This window comes from Polypterus senegalus, chromosome 7 (assembly GCF_016835505.1).
Source record: "Polypterus senegalus isolate Bchr_013 chromosome 7, ASM1683550v1, whole genome shotgun sequence".
Lineage (NCBI taxonomy): Eukaryota > Metazoa > Chordata > Cladistia > Polypteriformes > Polypteridae > Polypterus > Polypterus senegalus.
Genome location: NC_053160.1, coordinates 156,646,502 through 156,670,483, shown reverse-complemented (window position 1 = coordinate 156,670,483; position 23,982 = coordinate 156,646,502). Strand labels below are relative to the sequence as shown.

The following is a 23,982-nucleotide window of genomic DNA, read 5'->3' as shown; positions in this document are numbered from 1 at the left end:
CACACAATCACCAAACCTTCAGCAACTAATTGTCCAAAGCTCCCCAATTGAACAGTCAGAAAATGGCACATCTCCCTGCCTACAGAAAAGATGTAAAACGTGTGCCCACATTTATAATAGTTATACCACACTGCCAACTAGATCACATAAAGGGATAATTTTCCTGCAGATCACCTAATGTGGTCTACCTAATTCTCTGCATGAAATGTCCTGACATTGCACTCTATGTGAGAGAAACTGGACAAACACTCCGCCGCAGATAATTAATTTACACAGCTTCCAAATTAAACGTAGTAACACAGATGTTCCTGTAGCGGCCCACTTCAACAGCCATGGACACTGTGAGAGGGACTTTAAAGTCAGTGTGCTTATGGGCAACGTAAGAACACAGCAAGAGAGAAAAGAATGGGAAGTTAAACTCATGCTAAAATTTAACACATTACAACATGGAGACAAGAGACAAGAGTTTTATGGCAAGGTATGAGGATTGCTTGCATCTCTCAGACTGACACAGACAACCTGACTACAGATAAACTTTGGAACTCATTAGAAACTTCAAAAGACTTTGTTGGACAGTTATCTTATCCAAAGATCCTGACCATACATTGTTCTTCTCTCTTGTTAAATGAACGCTAGCCCAAAGGAGTCTATTCATTTTTTACATTTAAGATTTCTCACTTAGATTTACCAATGTTGTTTCTTGTCCTAGTGTGTATATATAAACACAGGGAACTCCAGTTTCTGTATTACATCTTGCCTGAAGTGGCGAGAATTGCCTCGAAAGCTTGCATATTGTAATCTTCTAAGTTAGCCAATAAAAGGTGTAATTTTGCTTGACGTTTCACTATGAATAGGTAGAAATTATACCGTAGGAATTGTTAGTTTCAAAATGCCAGATGTAGCCGTTTAAGGCTTGACTTCACCAAGTCAGTATTTCGATTTGCAAGATAAACCGGCTATAAAATGTATAATCTCTATATAAACACATTCTAAAGACTGAGCAATAAGAGGTAAAGGAAAAAAATGATAAACATACAACACAAGCCAAATGCTTTTCACTGTGAGAGGGAGAAAATAATGCCTACAACCTGTACAGTATCTAGTATCAACTAACTACACAAGTACAACAGAAAATCTTCTTAATGATGCTTACCATTATTAAATTAAGTGCGTTTTTAGCAGGTTCAGCAACTGCACAAATTCAGCATTTTACGAGATCTTGTTCACAACTGGGGAGTGCAAAGGGGCCATGGAACTGACCAACAGATTTGTGAAATCTGTAGCCACTGTATCAGACACTGATGAAACAGAAATCTATTTTAATTTTATTTCTAACTTTCTAAATCAGTCCATTTTATCACAACCTTTAGTGGCAGTATTGATGAACACTGGTGCTATATGGAACAAAATGTTACCCAACAAGTGTTAAAACACAACTAAACTGGAAAGATATGTTTTGATTCGTGATGGTTTCTTGAAAATGATAAATCATTGTTCTTTTATCAAAAGAAAAGGCTGGGGACATAAATCTTAAATCCTTTGAAAAACATGAGACAGCCTGTTACATAGTTTGCTAACAAGGAGGTAAGAAGAAAGTTGTACATACTTCTAGTACTGGGCGGTATACCGGTTCATACCAAAAAACGTTTATTTCTGTCATGATATGGATTTTTCTTATGCCAGAACACCAGTTTAAATAGCCTAAACAACATTCAGAATGTGTTGCAGCGGGAAACTGTTTAAGGGGAGACCTTTTTCACTGCTGCACCGCTAAACAAGCATGTAACGGAGTACATACATTAGTGGAGGTACTGAGCAGTGAAAATGGACAGAGAACATTCCTAAACGGAAGCTGTAGCAGACAATAAAGTTGAACATGATGACACAGAAGAACTTTTGACTGAAGATACTTTGGTTTTAAAAGTTCGGATGTGGACTATTATGTTCAAATGTGTGAATACTGTTTCTATACTACTGGATAATACTGCAAGCCAAGTTGTACTTGTTTTATTTTTATTCAATACTGTGCAATGTACCTGGTTACTGTGTAATAGTGTAAAGATGCCATTCCCCTACAGACTCCCTCTTCCCACATGGGAGTCTGTTGAACCAACACCGTCGATAATTATGACCGAGATGAGTTGAGAAATCTCATTGAAATCAGGGGATGGTGGAAAGTGCTCAAGTGCTTTTGTTAAAAACAGTCAAAAGTAAAACCAAAAGTGTCCATTGTGCAGTGTTCAGAAAAATATAGCAAATCCATAAAACCAGTGAAACGTGGGGATAAAATCCATAATAAATAAATCCGTTAAAATTAAAGTTAAAATGCAGTCTCTTTCCTCGCCCGATCGCAGCACACCACCTTCTGTCTCCACGGCTCATCCTTTACGGGCGTTGCAGCACGAACTGCTTTCTGCCAACTCCTGTCTTGGCTGCCGCCACACTGCGCAGCCAGACCATCCAAGGTCAGCACACCTCCCATCTTCCTTCATGCTCACTCAGATCCATTGGGAGGTCTTACATTTCGCTCGCCCCACACTACACGTTTAGTCAGTGGGATGAACCAGCCCCTAGACTGCCTCAGGGCTGCCTTCACCTTCCTGGTGTCTGTATCATCTCCAATGACTGCCTTTTGCCTTCTTTAACCACCTTGTGTTATCTTTTCTTTCTTGCTTCCCCCTATTCTGCCAGCCCATAAATATACATCTCCGTGGGCGCAGTGCCTTATTCACACGCCGCAGTAAGCCAATGAAGCAATAAAGAACGATTGGGTGCGACTCGCCCCAATCACCTCATCAACTCCCCGCGGTCGTGCAATCACGTTTTGAAGTAATAGTATTATTACTGGAAGATGCACTATTATTTATTTTATTTTTATTATTAGTTTAAATATTATGCAGTTTAATGATGGTAAAGTTGTTTAAAAAGTCACTTTAATGTATCAGTGGCCAGAGACTGTTAACATTAACAGAAAGTGTAGTTGGTTTACAAAAAATATTTACTATTTGTTCCTTTTCTAAGACATGTTCAGTGCAATACAACTTTTGACAAGCACCTCTGGATATTTTAATAAGTCTAAATGCCACTTTGGGATGGTTGACAATATGTTGTCAAATTTTTAGTTTAAGATGTTTGCAAAATTTGTTCAATAAAAAAGGTTCTATATTTTGACTGCAACTGTCATGCAATGCGATTCCTTCTCGTTCATTAGTGCCTCATTAGTGCCCCCCTCCATGAAAACTATCACTTTATGTGGCCATGCAAACCTTTATTAATACTTTTGTGTACATTAAAATGTTTTTTTGTACAATGTACAATTCTCATGACAGTGGAATAGGTTATTCTTAGCCAGTCTACTGCAGTAATTCAGTGGAAAATGTGGTTAACTCATGCATGGAAAAAAATACTTTTGAATATCGGGAAACCGGTACAATTTTGAAAAATACTGTGATATACAATTTTGGTTATACCGCCCAGCACTACATACTACCTCAGGGAGATTATTAAACTAACAGTTTTTACAGCATTAGAAATGTGCTCATAATTTGGAGGAAGGGCTTTTATGCTGGTTGAAATCAACAGGAAATTTCAGAATAAAACTTGATTCTGGCATGTGTTCAGTCGGTTAAGGATATTCTGTGCTGCTTGGTATCTGCTAGCAAAAGAAAAGCACAGAATTACCAGTAATTAAATAAACTGGTAAAATGCAAACTGGTCCATTTGCAAATACAAGGTATGTCTCTTGAGCTCGGGGAGGTTATGAAGACTGTAGCGAGGGTCATTACCTACATTAATGGCACTACTTACAGCAGTAACTCTTTCAGGTACGGCACACCAATATAGTGTCAGAAAATAAATATGTTATAATTTATAATAGCTGCAGTAGTAAAAAGTCATAAGTAAAACCAGGATCTGAATTTTATTTTTAACAAAGGGGGTTAATAAATGGAATGAGTTCTAGGCTTTAAGGATTAAAATGAATTTTATAAAGAATGACATGAATATCATTAATTCCCCAATACATTACTCCTTTATAATGTGTATCTGCTCATATTACTCAATAAAATTCTGCTTGGTTACTACTAAAAAAAAAACCCTGTCTAAAATCAATACTAGTAATATCAAAATTTAAAACATTAGAATGTTCATTCCACATGAATTAGTCAATGCACAATAATCCAGAAAACTTATTTGGAAAATTACAAAAAAAAAAAAGTGAATTTAGGTGTGTCAAAAGTCACTTTCTCATATTTATGCAGTGTGTATCAGCACATGCAGGATATATTTGGGGTTAAAATATGATTGTTTACTTGCTGAAAAGTATTTCATTTACGAGTCAAAATAATTAAAATGTCAGAAGCTACGGATGCTTTAATTTTCCAGATCACTCCTTTGTTTTGCATGCCCCCAAATTTAAGACTTCCTTTGTAAAATCAAACTTCTAAACTGAAGGTCAATTAATTACTTTCAAATTCCTGTAAAAACTGTTCTGTTTTATGAAAAATAAGAGGATTGCTACTGCTTTTGCCAGGATCCACCCAGAATAATATCAGTAATATGACTGGTGGTGTGCTGTAACAGGGTCATCCATTAATAAGACTACATTACAAATAATAACATGATATTTAAATATTTGCTGTAAGCATCTGCACATCTTTTAATACATTTTTTGCTGTTCTGATGGACATTCCATATGCCTCAAAATTCAACGAATGCCAGAAATCACGTGAACGAGTCTGCAAAAAATGGGGTCTCCTGCCTAGCGAAAGTCGAGCAGCCGGCGCGCGCGCGCATAGCTGTGCCGGCCTTTGAGACGCTGACTGCGCTTCTGCCTTAAGTCAAAGTGAGCACTTTTAATTATTTTCATCCTTCCCCTGAGCTATAGCCCAAACAAGTGCAAACACGGGACCCCTTTTCTACACTGCGGCAAACTAATATTAAGGCGATTCGCACTTTCTTTTGCACGTATACAATTTTGAGGTCGTCAGCTCGGATTATGAAGACACGCACAGGAGTGGAGGACTGATAGTGCCATCAAAGCCGATTAATGGCAGGGACGTCTCACCAGTCAACACAAGACCCATCGCGACTTTCCCCAAAAGGCGCTCATATCGTCAGTGAACACATCTCTCTACATTATATAAAAGAAAAAGGCAAGTTTCCTTTCTTTACACCTTTTTTCCTTTTATCCCAAAACAAAGCCTCTCTCTCTTAACACTGCAGAGGACACAAAACTAATTTTCTTTAAATGCCGGTAAGGCACATTACCAGAGGCAGAAATTTGGACGTTCACGTAGAAAATGTGATTTCTATACCACAGCCATCGTGTAGCGCCTTTCAAAAGGGATCAACTACCGAGAGATAATCCATATACATTTTAGCTGCTGTTAGTACTACTTACCTGTTCTGTTAAAATGTAATTTACCCGCAACCACTCCAGTAGTGCTCAATGTACCTGTACTTCTTAAAACGTTAATGTTTTACTGTTTAATAACTTATAGACTACATTTTATTATTTTTCTCTTCCACTCAGTGACCAAAGACACACACACACACATATACATATACATATACATATACATATACATATACATATACATATACATATACATATACATATACATATATAAACGCTTCCCGATTCATTTTACCCTCGCATCCCCTTGGTTTGAGACGTATGAAAACATATGCGGTTAACGCAGAAAGACAAATCAACAATAGAAGCTTTATGAATAATGGATACTTTATTCGCCATCAATGATTATTTTGGTAAAGCCATACTCAGTGTAATCATTAGATGAACAGAAAAAAAGTAAGAGCAAGGGGAGGGTAACTTATTGAGGCACGCAGTCGTAACCACAATAGCACGCATGCTCGATGTAGTGTGCGTCAACTCGATCTGAATTGCACCATCACATTCAAAAAAATATATCTTTTCAAGTTCTATTTAGTCGACACAAATATCTTTGGTTGAAATGTAAGGCGAATTTACTCTTTACATTTGAATGGTGAAGAAAAATTTATGCAATGATGCCTACATTTAACTTACATTCCTACCAAAGATATCTGTCGACTAAATAAAAATTCCTTCTATTTAAAATTTAAATAGAACTTGAACAGATACAATAGTTCATAATATCCAGGCAGACTTGCACGCAAGAGCGGGAGTCATCCGTTTTAACAAACAGCGTATTGCACTGATACGAAATAGCCTGCCCATTTAATTATTTAGGAATGGATAAATAAAGATTTTGTACAAATAATGTTTTTCATTTTTCTTCCTTCATGCATTCAAGCACCCCCAGCAACAGTTACTCGCACCGCATTTGACCAAGAAGGAGAGTGATGGAGTGCTGTAAATGGTCAAGAAAATAAAGAAAACACATTGAATGAGGAGGTGTGTCCAAACTTTTGGCCTGTACTAAATTATATATATATATATATATATATATATATATATATATATATATATATATAAATAAAACACACACACACAGTGGTGTGAAAAACTATTTGCCCCTTCCTGATTTCTTATTCTTTTGCATGTTTGTCACACAAAATGTTTCTGATCATCAAACACATTTAACCATTAGTCAAATATAACACAAAGTAAAGTAAACACAAAATGCAGTTTTTAAAATGATGGTTATTATTATTTAGGGAGAAAAAAAAAAATCCAAACCTACATGGCCACACCTGTTTCAATCAAGAAATCACTTAAATAGAGAAGTGACAGAGAAGTAGACCAAAAGCACCTCAAAAGCTAGACATCGTGCCAAGATCCAAAGAAATTCAGGAACAAATGAGAACAGAAGTAATTGAGATCTATCAGTCTGGTAAAGGTTATAAAGCCATTTCTAAAGCTTTGGGACTCCAGCGAACCACAGTGAGAGCCATTATCCACAAATGGCAAAAACATGGAACAGTGGTGAACCTTCCCAGGAGTGGCCGGCCGACCAAAATTACCCCAAGAGCGCAGAGACGACTCATCCGAGAGGTCACAAAAGACCCCAGGACAACGTCTAAAGAACTGCAGGCCTCACTTGCCTCAATTAAGGTCAGTGTGCACGACTCCACCATAAGAAAGAGACTGGGCAAAAACGGCCTGCATGGCAGATTTCCAAGTCGCAAACCACTGTTAAGCAAGAAGAACATTAGGGCTCGTCTCAATTTTGCTAAGAAACATCTCAATGATTGCCAAGACTTTTGGGAAAATACCTTGTGGACTGATGAGACAAAAGTTGAACTTTTGGAAGGCAAATGTCCCGTTACATCTGGCGTAAAAGGAACACAGTATTTCAAAAAAAAGAACATCATACCAACAGTAAAATATAGTGGTGGTAGTGTGATGGTCTGGGGTTGTTTTGCTGCTTCAGGACCTGGAAGGCTTGCTGTGATAGATGGAACCATGAATTCTACTGTCTACCAAAAAATCCTGAAGGAGAATGTCCAGCCATCTGTTCGTCAACTCAAGCTGAAGCGCTCTTGGGTGCTGCAACAGGACAATGACCCAAAACACACCAGCAAATCCACCTCTGAATGGCTGAAGAAAAACAAAATGAAGACTTGAGTGGCCTAGTCAAAGTCCTGACCTGAATCCAATTGAGATGCTATGGCATGACCTTAAAAAGGCGGTTCATGCTAGAAAACCCTCAAATAAAGCTGAATTAGAACAATTCTGCAAAGATGAGTGGGCCAAAATTCCTCCAGAGTGCTGTAAAAGACTCATTGCAAGTTATCACAAACGCTTGATTGCAGTTATTGCTGCTAAGGGTGGCCCAACCAGTTATTAGGTTCAGGGGGCAATTACTTTTTCACACAGGGCCATGTAGGTTTGGATTTTTTTTCTCCCTAAATAATAAAAACCATCATTTAAAAACTGCATTTTGTGTTTACTTGTGTTATATTTGACTAATGGTTAAATGTGTTTGATGATCAGAAACATTTTGTGTGACAAACATGCAAAAGAATAAGAAATCAGGAAGGGGGCAACTAGTTTTTCACACCACTGTATACATATACACACACACACACACACTGTAATCCCACCTCGATCGCGGGGGTTGCGTTGCAGACATCGCGACCCAAGCGATAGGTGAAAATCCGTGAATTAGAAACCATATGTTTGTATGGTTATTTTTATATATTTTAAGCCCTTATAAACTCTCCCACACGGTTTATAAATTTTCCCCGCAGAGTTATACAGCATAATCTCTTTGTATTCTCTTAGATATTAGGTAAGATTCATTAAAATTATGTATATATACAAACTGTTTATATACAGTAAAACCTAAACATTATTTTAAAGATATTGAGTGTCTCCAATATCACATATGTTACAGCCATTACGATAGACAGGCCACCAGCAATAAATACGTACAATGCAAGAAAAATAGTATACAGTAAATGTGTGTACAGTGACACTAGTACGTACATGTAATAAGTACTGTAAGTAGAAAATTAATTATGTTTACTCACCAACAATGACACGATGACTTGTCCGATAACAATGAGTTTAATTTTACTGCACAAAGGAGAGCGTTACAGTTCTTCCAAACGAGCCACTTCAGGCGATTGTGTAGCACTGCCGTTGTCCTTCTTCTGGCAGTCTTCAATCCAAATCCCTAAAGCAGATTCCATCCAGACTGCTGCCTTATTTCATCCACTTACAACTTGTTTTGCACCCTGGTTAAAAGGACACTGCGGCCGTAGATCTTATATTCCTTTCCTACTTTTTAAATAAAAAGAATTGTAGCCTTCAACAAATCCAAAACATTTACCTTTTCGGCAATCGTTAACATCTCCCGTTTGCGCTTGGGCACGGCCCCTGAAGCAGTAGCAGATTGTTTTGGAGCCATAATGAAGGGCTTGGCTATGCACAAAGATAAACACAAAAAAGCACAACTCTCAGTCATCCACCAATAGCGTCCCTTGTATGAAATCAACTGGGCAAACCAACTGAGGAAGCATGTACAGGAAGTAAAAGCGTTATATATTTAGTTATGCTTTCATATAAAATCCACGATAGAGTGAAGCCGCAAAAGTTGAAGCGCAATATAGCGAGGGATTACTGCTTATATACATGCCAGCAACACTCATGACAATGACAAAACAACAAAACAATTACATTTTCAATCATGTTACGTTATTATTAAAATGTTTCCTTTTCTTTTTACTTCTCTGCTGCCAAACGCGGGTATTTTGCTATATATAGATATAGATAGATGACAACAACACTCATATCAATGACAAAACAATTACATTAACAATCATCTTACGTTATTTTTAAAATATTTCCTTTTCTTTTTCATTACTTCTTTAACACACTACTTCTCCGCTGCGAAGCGTGGGTATTTTGCTAGTCAATACTAATAAAAGGCAAAGGCCTCACCGACTCACTCGTCACTAATTCTCGAACTTCCCGTGTAGGTAGAAGGCTGAAATTTGGCAGGCTCATTCCTTACAGGTTACTTACAAAAGTTAAGCAGGTTTCATTTCGAAATTTTACGCGTAACGGTCATAACTGAATCCTACTTACGTACATATATACGTCCATAGCCTGCAGCTCGGTCGCCGTGTGAGGTAGCGTTGCGTCCCCCATCCCCACGGCTCCCACGTAGTTGGCTACATGTCAATATTGCGTCCCCCATCCCCACGCCTCCTACAGCCTTTTTATTTAATCCTCGGCTTCTCCGCTGTTTTATTGTTCGTTTATGACGATTACAGTTATTGTGTAGGTATTTTAGAATTAGTTTACTGTTCAGGTACCCATTTCCTTTACCGTTCCAACAGTACCCCCATTAACATGTCTATCGAGGTGATCACCATTGACCAAAGAACTGTCAAAGAACCACCGAGTGGTTTCCATGCCTGGAGATGCCACCTGCCTTTTCCATTCTCTGTGTTACATACTGCACGGCCATATCAGGCTCACTCTTGATATCCGGAGGAACATTGTGTCTTATGTATTGAATGACTAGGACAGGTTCAAGTTGTGGACTGATGACGGTACAGGAGATAATTATACTACACAAGAGCACTAGAAGAGTGAAATGCTTAAGCCCTTCACCTATGCTTCTGCATGCGAGTTGATGGCTGCCACTGAATTGTTCGGTTGCCGCTTTCAAGTGTACCTAAATGGCCAAATTTTACACCTTTTGAGAACCACCAATGCCTCTTAAACATCTTAGATTCACAGGTGACGATTTGAGTAGTGGACACTTTGACGTTTATGAATGTTTCAACTCTCAAAAGCTGTATGCAAAGTTATCTATGAAACCGGTTGTATGCTTACAATGCTTGACAGATGCCAAATGTCACTTCAACAGAAGTCCTGCAAATACTAACGTAATTGAAACAAACCATGAAACTCAAACCGATTATGACAGCAGCAATCCAAGCTGAAAGAAAACAGTAAAAAGGAGGCGTGTCAGACGTCATGGTACATTTTCTGATGCAGCTAGACGGAAACAACTTTGTGACGCTGCCGCCAAATACTCGCAGAAAAATCCACAAGTTAGACATGCTGTCGCTAAATACTCAAAGGCAAATCCACAAGTTAATACCGGGAATGCCTGTTAAACATCAAGTAAAACAAGTAGCGATTTGAGTAGTGAACACTTCGATGAATGAAACCTGTTATCTTTACAACGGTTGACAAATACGGAATGTAACTTGAACACAACATATCCTCCAAATACAAACCTGATTTAAAGAAAAAATGATAATCAAATCCTTGATGACAGCAACACTCATAACAGTCACAAAACAGTTACATTGACAATCATGTTACGTTATTTTGAAGTGAGGGTATTTTTCTAGTATAATTTATTTTTGAATGCCAACGGAATGGAAAAATGATTACACATCTTTAACAAAATAGACCACTACTCATTTCTGATTTAACTTGATAACCTGTTTTGATTCCTTTAAAAATTGTGACTTTGGTGTAGCCGAGGAAGGTGGGAGTGTATTTGTGTTTGTCAATGATGCTTACAGCTACATCCAGTCCTGACCTGGTTAGCAACAGCAAATAATCTATAAATGTAATCCTCATGAATGTTTTAACTGAAACAACATAACTTTACCCAAAACAGGAAGACCAGGACCCATGTCTGAAGCCAACCTTTCTGGTCAGGCTAGATCAGAAAAAGCAGCGTGCAACCACTATATGAATTCGCTACCTACAGGGTAAATGGTAAGGATCAAGTACAGTACTAGTCAGCTGATGGACAAGAGTACATAGACTTCTAACCATATTAGACTTGTCAATGGAAGTGGACTCTTGGAATCAGTAAAGTTACTCTTCTAGCCGCTTCCCTGAGGGGAGGGGGGCGGTGTTTAGTTGAATATAGGCAGCAATGCATTGGCTCTGAAACAAAACATTCTGATCCAGGGTAGTCTCGCTCTGGTTTCCAAGCTGCTCCACAGATGAGAGCCCCAGACAGGTATGGACATACTCACAAGCCCGTGGTTTGATACTATACTGTTTAAGTTTCTTCTGAGGATGAGAATGTCACCTTAATGTAACTAATAGTGATGGAGAGGAAACATTTGAAGATGAAACATGTAATAGGGCTGGGCAACAAGACTTCAAATCAAAATTGCAATTACCTTATATATTCACCTTGATAATGATAAATTAATTTTCTAATCCCTTTTTTTATAATATTTGTCATAACTTCCAAAAACTTAAATATGCAAAACTGTTAAAGCTATATAGACCACATTTCAATGTCTTAGACAACTGAAAGACATGATTCCCGTAAACAAACAGTTTTACTTTTAATTAATGTTTATGGAAATTATTAACACACTGTACAATGAATATTTAGGACTTTGAAAATGACAATGAATGTATTTTGTGCTCTGTATGAGTAGGATTTAGAAATAGTACTGACAATGAAAAGCAGAAAGACTAAGTGATTGATTATGTATTACGGCAATAATTAATGTTCTTCAAGCTTTACACTAAGTTTATCAATTAAATTAGTTGCAGCACACAATGTGAAATAAGCAAACTTTAAAACTACTGAAGTGCTTAAATAATATATATAATATATATATATATATATATATATATATATATATATATATATATATATATATATATATATATATATATATATATATATATATATAAATAAATAAATACAACCCCTTTTTTTCCAGTTCCTTTGATTTTGTGCCACAATCTCAGAGGGTAAGTATTCCTTCTGTGAAAAGACTTGTTGATTTTTGTCAAGAGCAAGTTTAAACTTACTGAGTTATTAAATAGTTTCTTCCTGTCATGGTTAATCCAATAAGCACATGTCAATTATATGCCATTAAACAATTGCTTCATGCTGAGGTACACAAGTCATACATTGCCAGAGGGATGTTCAAGGCTTTGCTTCTATGATGATTTTTAGAAGCTTTTTTAGACAGCACAGAAAAAAGTGCATCCAAGCCTTTCTCTGTTCATGACGAGCATACATGGATAAAAAAGCAGCAGTAGGATAGATGGACAAAAACATGAAGTTTACCATTTTTTGTAAAGTATTTATTGGCTGTTAATGAGTCACTCATATCCTCTTTCTCGTCTCAGTGTCTTCCTTTAGTGTAAGGAGTAACTACCATTTTAAGCAGCCAATCACTTCTCACATTAAGCTCAAAACTATCAGCAGATGCTTTATCCCCAGAGAGAAGACTGACATTCAAAACGTTGTCTTATTCTGCCAAAATGATTGAGATTTGCCTGTACAGTAGTACTGAAGAACTGCCCCTGGACTGGTTGGGTGATTAGCTGAGTAAGCATAGAACAAATTTTATAGATTGGAATTTTGATTTTCCACTTTGCTGTTAGCTAGTTTAAAATAAATACACACACAATTCTACGTAACTATTAATATTCATAGAACATTAAATAATCCACTTTTAAAAAAAAAAAATAGGGTAGGTGTCTGTGTGTTCATTTGTTTGCTGCGTTTCTGTCATTCCAAAAATAGTGCATCACCAACATTTTAGTAAATAAATGCATTACAACTGTCATTCTAATAGATGTCACATCACAAACATTTTAACACTGCTTTTACAAATCCTATATCAAATGGCATATAACAGAGACATACTATACATGATGCACTACAAACAAACATCTACGTTGATTTATTGGATTTGAACCCATCTTAGATGGGTAGAACAGGTAGATTATAAATGACCTGTATATTTCTATGTGCATTTTTAATTCTCCTTTCATACATTTTTAAAATGTTAGATATGCGCAAAAGGATGTCACAAGAAGTGATATTTTGGTACCAAAGTTACAAAAACGTAAAAGTACATTTTTTTTTTGCAGCAACGGTACTATTGCAAGTAGATTAATTACTCCAGTAGGCACAATAATACATGATAAAATTGTCTCACTGTGTTGATGCTTCAGCTAGGCATCAACACAAGTCGAAAAGAAAGAGACCAGTGTGGAAATCCTTTGGGTTCGCACAAAAGAATCATACTTGCTATTTAATAGTAAATGTAGCAAACCTGCCAACAGATTGGTTCACTGACAAACTGGACTTTAAAAGCATGCTGTTAAAAAACAGCTTTAAAATAGTTTGGGCAAATACTTGATAGATATAGCAGTATTTTAAAGCTGATGTCACCGTTAGTATTTATTAGAGATGTTCAGTTTGTTCAGCTGACAATCAAAATCGTCCGATTTTCACTATATATATATATATATATATATATATATATATATATATATATATATATATATATATATATATATATATATATATATATATATATATATATATATATATATATATATATATATATATATATATATATATATATATATATATATATATAGACTTGATCAGTGATTGGTAAAAAGGCCAATCACAAACGATATTTTCTGCACCTGCTTTTATATGCTTTACAGTAATTTAGTTGTAGTGCTCCTTTATGCAAGGTATTACAGTAACTGAGCCAGCACACTTTTTCTTTTGCAACCAACTTCCTGTAGTGTAAACAAAGAGCAGAGAGTGGAAGCTTGTTTTTATCAGTAAACGTGAGGCTACTGGTATAATAGCCTTTACGTTAAAGAAAGTGGAGTAAAAACAAAATTTTAAAAAAAAAAAAAAAAAAAAGTAAAAAGTAAAAGTCGTCCTGTGCAACTACACAAAATGGCACGAAAAGCTACTTTAAGGAATTTGGGCCTTTATTTTATCCTTTAAATTAAAGCAGACACCACTTAAGTTTGAACAGTGTGCTTATTTACAATGCAGCCGCTTATACTTTTAACTGGAAAAAGAAAGATGACTTAGAAATTGCTGCTTACTAAACAATAGGCTACTCCATTTTGCCAAACTTTCATTGGAGCAAACTCAATGTTTTTTAAAAAGAAAGAAGAAAAAAAATCTTAATCTGCCGATCAAGTGGCATGAAATCAGTGATGGCATCAGCCTTAAAAACCTGATCAGAGCATCTCTTGTATTTATATATTTTAAAATGTATTATACAAAAACAGATTTGAAAACACATCTGAATCTGTTCCTCGGAGAGTCGCAGTCAGGGCAGCTGATGGAACGGTCCTTACAGATGACACTGCAGTTGTGACCCGCTGGGCTGGCTACTTTGAGCAGTTGTTCAAAGCTGATCCTCCGGCTAGGACGTTGGATATCTCTGGGTCCACAGTTCTTAAGGCTGATCTTCAAATTAGCTGTGAACCACCCAATCTCACTGAGATTCCACAGGTTTCACCACCAGCTGAGGGGGGAGGCTGCAGGGATCGGTGGTATCTGGAGTGAACTTCTCCAGGCTGGTGGTAAGGATGTACTCCTGGCATTGCCAGCAATCTTTGCTTCCATTTGGGAGGCTGACATCATCCCAACTGACTGGAAAACGGGACTTGTCGTCCCTATCTGGAAAGGGAAAGGTGATCGCCTGGATTGCAACAACTAGCTAGGGTTGTCCTTAATAGGATCTGTGATCATTTGCTCACCTACCAGAGACTGGAACAGTCTGGTTTTACGACTAAGAAGTCTACCATCGACCGCATCCTGGCAGTGAGGGTTCTCTGTTCAATGCTTGTATGGACTGGGTGTTGGGCAAGGTCGTGGGGTCTAGCGGATGTGGGGAATCTGTTGGTGAAGAAAGATTCACAGATCTTGACTTTGCCGATGATGCCATGATCTTCGTGGAGTCAATGGAGGCTCTGATTGGGGCACTCAAGAGACTGAGTGAGGAGTCTAAGTGTCTGGGCTTGGGAGTGTCCTGGATAAAAACCAAGATCCAGGCCTTTAATGACCTCTTTGGCACAGCCATCAGCAGTGTGTCTGTTTGCGGAGAGAGTGTTGACCTTGTTGAAAGGTTTACTTACCTTGGCAGTGACATTCAAGTCTATGGTGACTCTTCCTATGAAGTTAGTAGGTGGATTGGGAAAGCAGGGGGGTCATGAGGTCGCTGGAAAGCGGTGTGTGGCGCTCCCGATATCCATGCAAAAGGACGAAGGTCCAAGTCTTTAGAGTCCTGGTGCTTCCTGTCTTGGTATATGGTTGCGAGACATGGACACTATCTAGTGACCTGAGATGAAGACTGGACTCTTTTGGTACTGTGTCTCTCTAGAAAATCAATGGGTACTGTTGGTTTGACTTTGTGTCAAATAAGCGGTTGCTCATGGAGTCCCGAATGAGGCACATTACCTGCATTGTGAGGGGGCGTCAGTTACGGCACTATGGCCATGTGGCGCGTTCACCCCCCAGGGTGAACCGGCTTGTAAGATCCTCATTGTTGGGGACCCGAGTGGCTGGAGCAGGCCAAGGGGTCACCCATGTAACGCCTGCCTGCAGTAGATAGGGGGTCATTTCCGGAGAAAGGGACTGGACCGAGTGTCTTCCTGGGGGGTTGCAAACCGGGATCCCGAGTTGTTTCGTTGTGTAGCGGGTGCGGCAACGCACTGTACCAGTGTATGCTCCCCAACTTGACTTGACTTGATACAAAAAGGCAAAATATTGTTTACTTTAAAATAATGGAGGTAACTTTAATAAAATTTAACTGAATGTTATTGTTATGATATCAAGTATCAGATGCAAAAATTCTGGTATCATGACATAGTGTGGAGTACTCAGAGCATTTAAATAAGAATGCAGTATATACAGGCTACACTGAAAAGTTGTAACTGCAGATGGTGGAGAAGCAGAACACAGATCACATTGCAGATGCGAGTTTGTTCATAACAAAGATGCTTGAATACATCTTTAACATCTTCCTATCACCAACTTCACCCCTTAGTATCTGGCAAACAAGAGTGCATGATTAAAACAAGCTGTTCCAAAACACTAAATAGCTACTCTAAATATTCTAACTGAAATAAAACAGCATTTTGCTGTATTTGGAGATATCTGCACTTAGTGAATTCAATTTTAAATAGACTGTTCTTTTATATGTTAAGCTTTTAATTGGGTATTGGCTTTCGATTATTTGCCCAAAAATGTTTGACAGAAAAATAGTGGTGTGCAAAGCAAGTTTCCAATGAAAGTGCTCGTCAGATGGAATAACTCAAACAGAATGACAAATGTGTGAAAACTCCACAGTATTTGTGAACTGTCACACTCCAAATATAGATTACAGCGGGAATAATACTACAAACTGATACTCCAATCAAATTCTCTCTTATCTAACAGAATGCAACCTAACATTCTCAAAAACATTCTGAAAGGGTTGGGCACAAGTCTGAAACTAGCTATGGATAGGACAACAGTTCATAACAGCACCAACTAACATACACAGACATGAAAATACACAAGGTCAATTTAGAGCTGCCAATTAACCTAAGGCCGGAATTATACTTCATGCAACGCATGCTGCAACGGACGCTCCTGCTACGCAAGCGTTGTAGTGTTCATACTTGCGCGCGTACTTTACGTAAATCTGGAGGAATCCACCAGGTGGCAGTGCGAGATATCACGGTGAGAACATGTTCGGCTTCTTTGTGTTGTGAATTGCCTAGAACACCTATTAAATTCCGATGACACCTTACCGCAATATCTCTGAAAAGGATGTTTATTGATTAAATCCATCAATCCAGGGATGTGTCCATTCCAGCAAGCATTGGGCACGAGTGAGAAACAGTCCCTTGACGAGGCTTCAGCTCATCGCAAGGTGAATACAAGCAGACACATACACTAGCGTCATTTTAGCGGCACCAAATCCCCAAATCTGCATATTTTTGGAAGGAAACTGGAGCACAGTGTCGAATACAAGCAGGAAATACCAGCAACATAACTCCCTGCGAGACAGCAGTGCTATCACTCCTCCACCGTGACACCCCCATGTGTGCAATTATTTCCCCATGTGTGTAATTAATAACAGTATTCATTATTTAAACCAAATTATATGTAAAATGTAACATACACACTTTAATGCATTTCATCATGAAAGTGATATCAAGTATAAATCTAAAGATTCTAAAATGTGCAGAGATTGGGAATATCATAAATTTAATTTGTTCTGTGTGGCGATCTATTGCTGCTTTCCGCTGCTGTCAGATCCAAGAAGCTCGTAGCGATTAAAAACTGGGATGACATTTACAACAGTCTGCTTTAATGATAAAGTAAACTACGAGGTTAAAGTGGACATTTCGAGATTAAAGCCGAAATTTCCACTTTAAATCACAAAATACACGTTTTCACCGTGTCCTTTATTTTTTTTCTCAGTGGCTCATTATGGTGCTGTTGTTAAGTTGCAAAAATAAAAAAATAAAAAAAGACGGCACAAAAGATGGTATGTGAGACTTTAAAAATGTATTGTGTCATTACGTTCGAGAGTATGCGACGCTTAAATATATAGGCACCACGAATGCATCTGTATGTCGGCACTTTGCTTCACCACATCGAAGCATTCATCCCATAGGATCTGCATAGAGGCTTGCTGTCACATGCAGATAGTAAACAGAGACACTGACGTCATGTTCCGACTTTTAGCACACTGCGCCCCCTGACTTTTTGCTGGTACAGGAACTCACGCACACTTCGCGTTAAGTTCTGAGGACCTGCTCAGAGGACGCGTGAAATGAACGCTGGGAACGCGCGGCAGCCATGATGCGGACGCATATGCGTTCTGAGTGCGAAGTATAAATTGGCCCTAACCTGCAAGTCATTTGAGAAGTGTGAGGAAAGTTGAAACACCAGAATGAAAATGTATAAAGACAAGGGGATAATGTGAGCTCAGACAATCGGCCACTAATCAGAGAGCTATAGTGTCACTACCACATTAAAAATAATAAAAACACTATTTATAGAAAGGCTTTACAGCAGTTACAAAAACCTGTGTTTGCAAACTATGCTTACATATAGGTTTTTGCTCAAGTAATAGTAAGACAAAGAAGCTGGGTAAAATAAATTCATTTATAGCTACTGCTTTAGTGGTAACAAAAAACCTGAAGTAGCTTGTTTCTAGAAATAGCTAGACAATATGACTATTTTTACAGTTTAGCATACTCTGACTTTGTGAAAATGTCACATTATACACTTCCTTCATCCATCCATTCATTCATTCATTCATTTTCTGAATTCAATTTATCCAGTACAGGGCTGCAGGAGAGTCTGACCTTATTAGCAGTAGCATCACTCACACACTGAAAAGTACAGTTTCTGGAAGCTAGTCCATTAAATAGCATTCTCAGGCATATACTTTACTCTTCAAAATCAGGTTACATATTATTTTAAATTGGTCAAGAGTATGAAATGTAGAGGAAAAGTACAGAACCACAGAAAAAATGGTAAGCATAAACTTAGTAGGCAATGTAATGTAACAACTGGTACATAATCAGTATACAAAATGTCTGTGTTTAACGCAGATGTAAGAAAATTTAATTTGAAGCCATTTAGTTCAATTCATTCCATTACAAACACTGTAAGATGAAGTAAAAACTGCATCAAAATTTACTTACAACACATGATTAACATGTGTTGCTTGCAGATTACCTAAATTCACATAAATTCTACAAATTGAGGTAAATTAATAATACAGTAGTAGTAGTACAGTTTGTGTCATATCCAGAATTTGCTGTAGTCACATCAGCAGATCCTACTTTAATTTAAAAGCTAGGGAAAAGTAATTATGTAGCAAGAGTTTTTTTTCTTTTTAGCTACCATTATTCATGCAGATTATATTAATCCAATAATATTTACTGAACTGAAGAACATTTAAAATGTATTAATATAATCTCTGCTTAAGTTGTTTAAACAAAACTTGTTCTATATATCACTAGCCATGATACCTGATAAAAACAGGTAATTAAATAATTTTAAAATATTTGCTCTCTCTTGCCCTTTGTGTACTTTCAGTAACTTTCCTCTGCACTTGCATGTGTCAGTATGTCTCTTGACTAGCGCTCCCTCAAGCATTACTCCATAAAGTCTGTTTGCCAGAACCTGTTATTTTCAAGGCACCTTGTCTAGTGGTACACTTTCAGTCTTTGAAGGCGACTCTCTCAACATGAGCCTTTACTCCTCTTTGTGCATATCACACTCACACTTCCTCTTTTAATCATATCACCAAAGCCAAACTGACCAACCAAATTGCTCTAAGGGACTGGACACAAAAGACCATAATGTTTTATTATACAGTAGATAGACAGATAACATCACTTTCCATTTTGAACGGAACATGCTAGCTATAACTGCAAAAAAATAACCACTAAACATTTTTAGTTCTCATCAACCCAGTGCTAAGAAATAGAATCTGATGTGTGTTAGTGTAATAAAAGATAGGATTAACTGAGCCTTGTCAGTTTAACAGATACAAATTAGCCTCCACTATTTTAAAAAATCAGTTATGAACAAAGTTATCTGCAGAAGTGAAGTGATGTGAGGGTGATTCACCAGTGCTGCATTAACCATAAATATTGCACACTGTTCAACACACAAATGCCATTGTCCCTGAAATGCTTCACAGAACACAGACTCCCCTAAAAGCCACAGCATTTTACTGTCTAGCAGTTGTCACTCTCCTTATTCTTGAGTTACCATCATCAACATTAGTGAACAGAAAACAGTCACTATTACTCAACTTTCCTTATACTTAATAACAATCTACATTACAATGCAGTGTGCATTTATATTGAATGTAATTTGCTATAGATGCATCAATTGACTGACCACTGATCTGAATGGAAAATTTTCAAATTTAACATATTATACAGAAATGCTTATAAATGGCCAACTCTTTGCACATTTTATGTTAAAGATGCAAGCCAACAGCATTAAAATGTTAGCTTATGAAATAAAATCAAGCCAAAACAAAATCAATTATTTGGCAGTATTAGAGTTTGAAGGGGTCAGGTTTCCCATGTGCAATGTCAAATATGAAAAGGTATGAACTCATATGTACCAAATGGTACCCTGTAGCACACATGTTCAGTTGTCACACCAAAATGGCAAAGGTTTGTATTACAGTTTTCAATGCAGAATGAAATGCAATACAAACAAGCCCTGCCTGAGCCATTGGTAGATGTTGACATCATGTAGACATTACCAAGTGGATGGCTGGACTGTTGCCTGTTGGAAAATGACACTAAGCATGCATGCCAAACTATGATGTGCCATGGGCAATTTCACTACAACACTTCTTTGTGCCCAATTAGTAGAGGCAGCTGGTTTCCATGAGTCCTACACAAATGCATCTGCCAATAAGACAGTGTACTTTTGAGAATGATGCCTGGACTGCACCATAATCCAAAGTGGTTATCTTCTGCAAATATGGTAAACACAGCCCTGTGTAACTGGGGACATATGTGTGTGAGTGAGTGAGTTAGTAAGTGAGTGCATGCTGGAAGGATAGGATGGATTCCACGCATCACCGAGATTGGTTTAAATTAGTTTGAGAATATAATCTCAAAAAGATTTGAAAACCTAACATTGAAGATAACCCAATGTCAGTAAATAGCTCTTTAAAGTTACCAATGGCAAATAGTCAATGGCCGTCTCCATGTAAAGAGTTCCACAACAGCTCCAGCTCCAGGTGTAGCAGAACAATCTATAGATGGCAATAAACCTCTTAATATTACAGAAAGTACTGGTGTAAGTGATGGGATGATATTTCACATAGTTTACACATCTTCCCTTATTGCTGTTTATTATTTACACCCTCTAGATACTTCTGAAAAGGCATGGGATTTTTTTCTGCAGCCATATCTTTCCACTGTCACCTCTTTGAAATCAAAATGTGCTGTGATACACTTGGATCTAGCAAGGGTGGTAGAGGGCATCATGGAGAGCTCCTTATCATGTAAAGGCTGACACTCATAGAAAAAAAATGATAGTACCATGATCATGTGATCAGTGCATTTACATGTGCACACAAAACCAGGATAAGCTGAGAAAACTGATTAATGCAAAAACCTGATTTCTTAAAAATCTGTTTTCACCCAGTTGTGTGCTTCTGGAGTTCTCCCTTTCCCAGATGCTCGGACAACATTATGCTGCCTCAAAAAATGACAGATAAACATCCTCTGCCCCTGCCATGAATCTGTCTCTCTTGTGAGGTACATTACCTTTAAAAGTAACGTAGCTTTACTACTCAATATTTACAAAAAAAAAAAAAATAGCCAAATTAAAACTAACCTCGTCCTTTTGCATAGATATCAGAAGCGCTACAACCCCCTTTCCAGCGACTTTATGACCCCTATGCTCTCCCAATATGTCTAATGACTTCATAGGAAGAGTCACACTGAACATGAATATAATACATTTTCCATGATATGATACTATATGGCTTTGTACAACACATGATAAAATAACAGCTCTTAACTGATCTGTTTTAAATTAGCATCCAAGCAAAAACATTAATTGCAGCAACGGAACTTGCCAAATATCAAACAATTCAAGGATTTTAAATAAATGTCAAAAGAAAAAACGCACTACCTGTTGCAGAAATACAGTTAAAATAATAAAAAAAGCACTGTACAATTCAATTATAATATATACTTAAAATACTTTGTTAATGTAACGGACATGAATACGGTTTTTATGCCTTTCCATAACAGCAGCGAAGTATTCAATAGGAGCTATTGCACAAGGGTCAAGCAGTCTTTCAGGACATTTTTCACATGTGCGCACAAATATGAGAAATCTCAAATTATCTACATTAAAATAAGATTGTATTATGATATTACACATAAAAAAATGATGGTCTGCAACTCACATGTACTTGGAAAAGTAGTCCTTAGACGTAAGATGTTGGAAACCACCAATCTAATTAACAAAGTATTGAAAGAAAAAAAATAAATAAAACAAGGAGGATGTCTGGGTAACAACTGGAGAAACCAACATCTGGAACTACAGAACATAACAGATAATGTCTGCTTTAGCTTAATTATGGCATTTGACCTATTTGCCGACCTTCACCAGGAAAAGCGGATGGGAAGATGAGATGGACTAAGTTCTACTTGAAAGCAAAGAAGTAGTGTATGTGAAATAAGTGACCAGATACAATACTGCGAATTTCTTCATACCAATGGGCACAAATATATTAACCTCTCACTAACAACACTGTGTGACCATGGGCAAGTTACTTCACCTGCGTGCAGTCCAAATTGGGATAAAAGAAATGTAATAAATTGAATCTCAAATGTTGTAAGTCATTTAGGATAACGGCGTCAGCAAAGAATTTTTAAATTAAAAAAATCATACAATTGCGAAAAATTTCAAAACAAAGATTTTATAAAGTCTGTCACTCTCTAAACCGAAATTTCGCAGTCCATATACTAAACTGAAACTTTTGACATTTACAAGGAGCCATCACTTAAGTGACAGACAGTTTAAGAAAAGTCTATACGTAATTTAAAACCAGACACGTTACAAGTCCACTACATAAATGTAACGTAGTGTTAAAACGGGTAGCAGTCGCCACGTTATAGCCTCAGATGTATTGTTCTGTGAAGCCGACCTACCCACGACTCGGCAAAATCGATCGCGGACAACAGCACTCACTCCGCTGTAAAAAAAACTGTTCACAACTTTGTGGTGAACCCATCCCGAACACGAAGAGTAAAATGCCCTTCACGCCGCTCACCTACCCAAACTTTCAAAGCTAGACTTGCCTCCGAGTCTGGTAAAGGAGCAAGTCTGCTTGACTATCTGACTGACTGACTGACTGACTGACTGAGCGCCTGTCCGCCGCTAAGTTACCCGGCTTTCCGCCTACTAAATCGCCTCGTCCCGAGTGCTGCCCGTTGGGAAGGCCCGTTTTGCACGATGTAGCAAGCCGGACTCGCTCAGCAAACAAAAACAAGTAGTTCCACACTTACCTGCGCTGGCGTCCAGCCCCCCCTTCCCAGCTGAAACAACCTTTCTTCGGTCTCCTCCTAAAACAGTCGTCCCTGTTAGTTTTGGTTCGCCATTACAACGTCCTTTCTCAACCCCGAGAAGGTCTATTTCAACTTCTCCCTTTGTGTTTCTTTCTTGTTCCCTCTTACGGCTTTCCCATCTGCCCCCTCTCCCCTGTGCTACGCCATGTTGCCTCAATTCGCCAGCCCCAAGCACGCAGACGTGAAGAGGCAGACAATTACGCGTAGATATGGGAAGCGTTCTTCTAGCAGTAGCAGAAGGAGACAGCTGTGCAGTTCTTAACGTTGATTGGCTAAATGAGTTTGGCTTGCCAAGAATTGACCAATCATCTACGAGAATTTTCAAAAAAATTAGCATTAGTTTTGGAGAAGCTGTGTGGCAAATCTGGAATACAATTACACAGGTCTGTTAAATTAAACTCATAAATAAATGTTTTCATTGTGAATTTGTAAGTTTATTCGCGTTCCTGAACATAATTGAAAATATCATTTTAATGGTTTCTTCATCTTCGTCTTCTTTTTCCTTTTCATCTTTTTTCACTTCTGCATGGGGTCGATGTGCCTTTCCAGGCTTCTCAGTACAGTTCAGTCCTGCATCTCCCATCCCGTCTTTTCTGTCAAATCTTCTTTTACTTTATCTATCCACCTCT

General features: G+C 37.8%; 1 protein-coding gene across 2 annotated transcripts in view; it reads right to left on the bottom strand.

The window, feature by feature from the left end:
• The window catches only part of apc (APC regulator of WNT signaling pathway), a 187,278-nt gene extending 163,747 nt beyond the window's left edge, over nucleotides 1-23,531 (bottom strand). For both annotated transcript variants that reach the window (XM_039759426.1, XM_039759429.1), the window contains exon 1: nucleotides 23,294-23,531. The gene's annotated coding sequence lies outside the window, so the exon portion shown is untranslated. The remainder of the gene's footprint in view (nucleotides 1-23,293) is intronic.
• Between the last annotated feature and the right edge of the window lie 451 nt (nucleotides 23,532-23,982).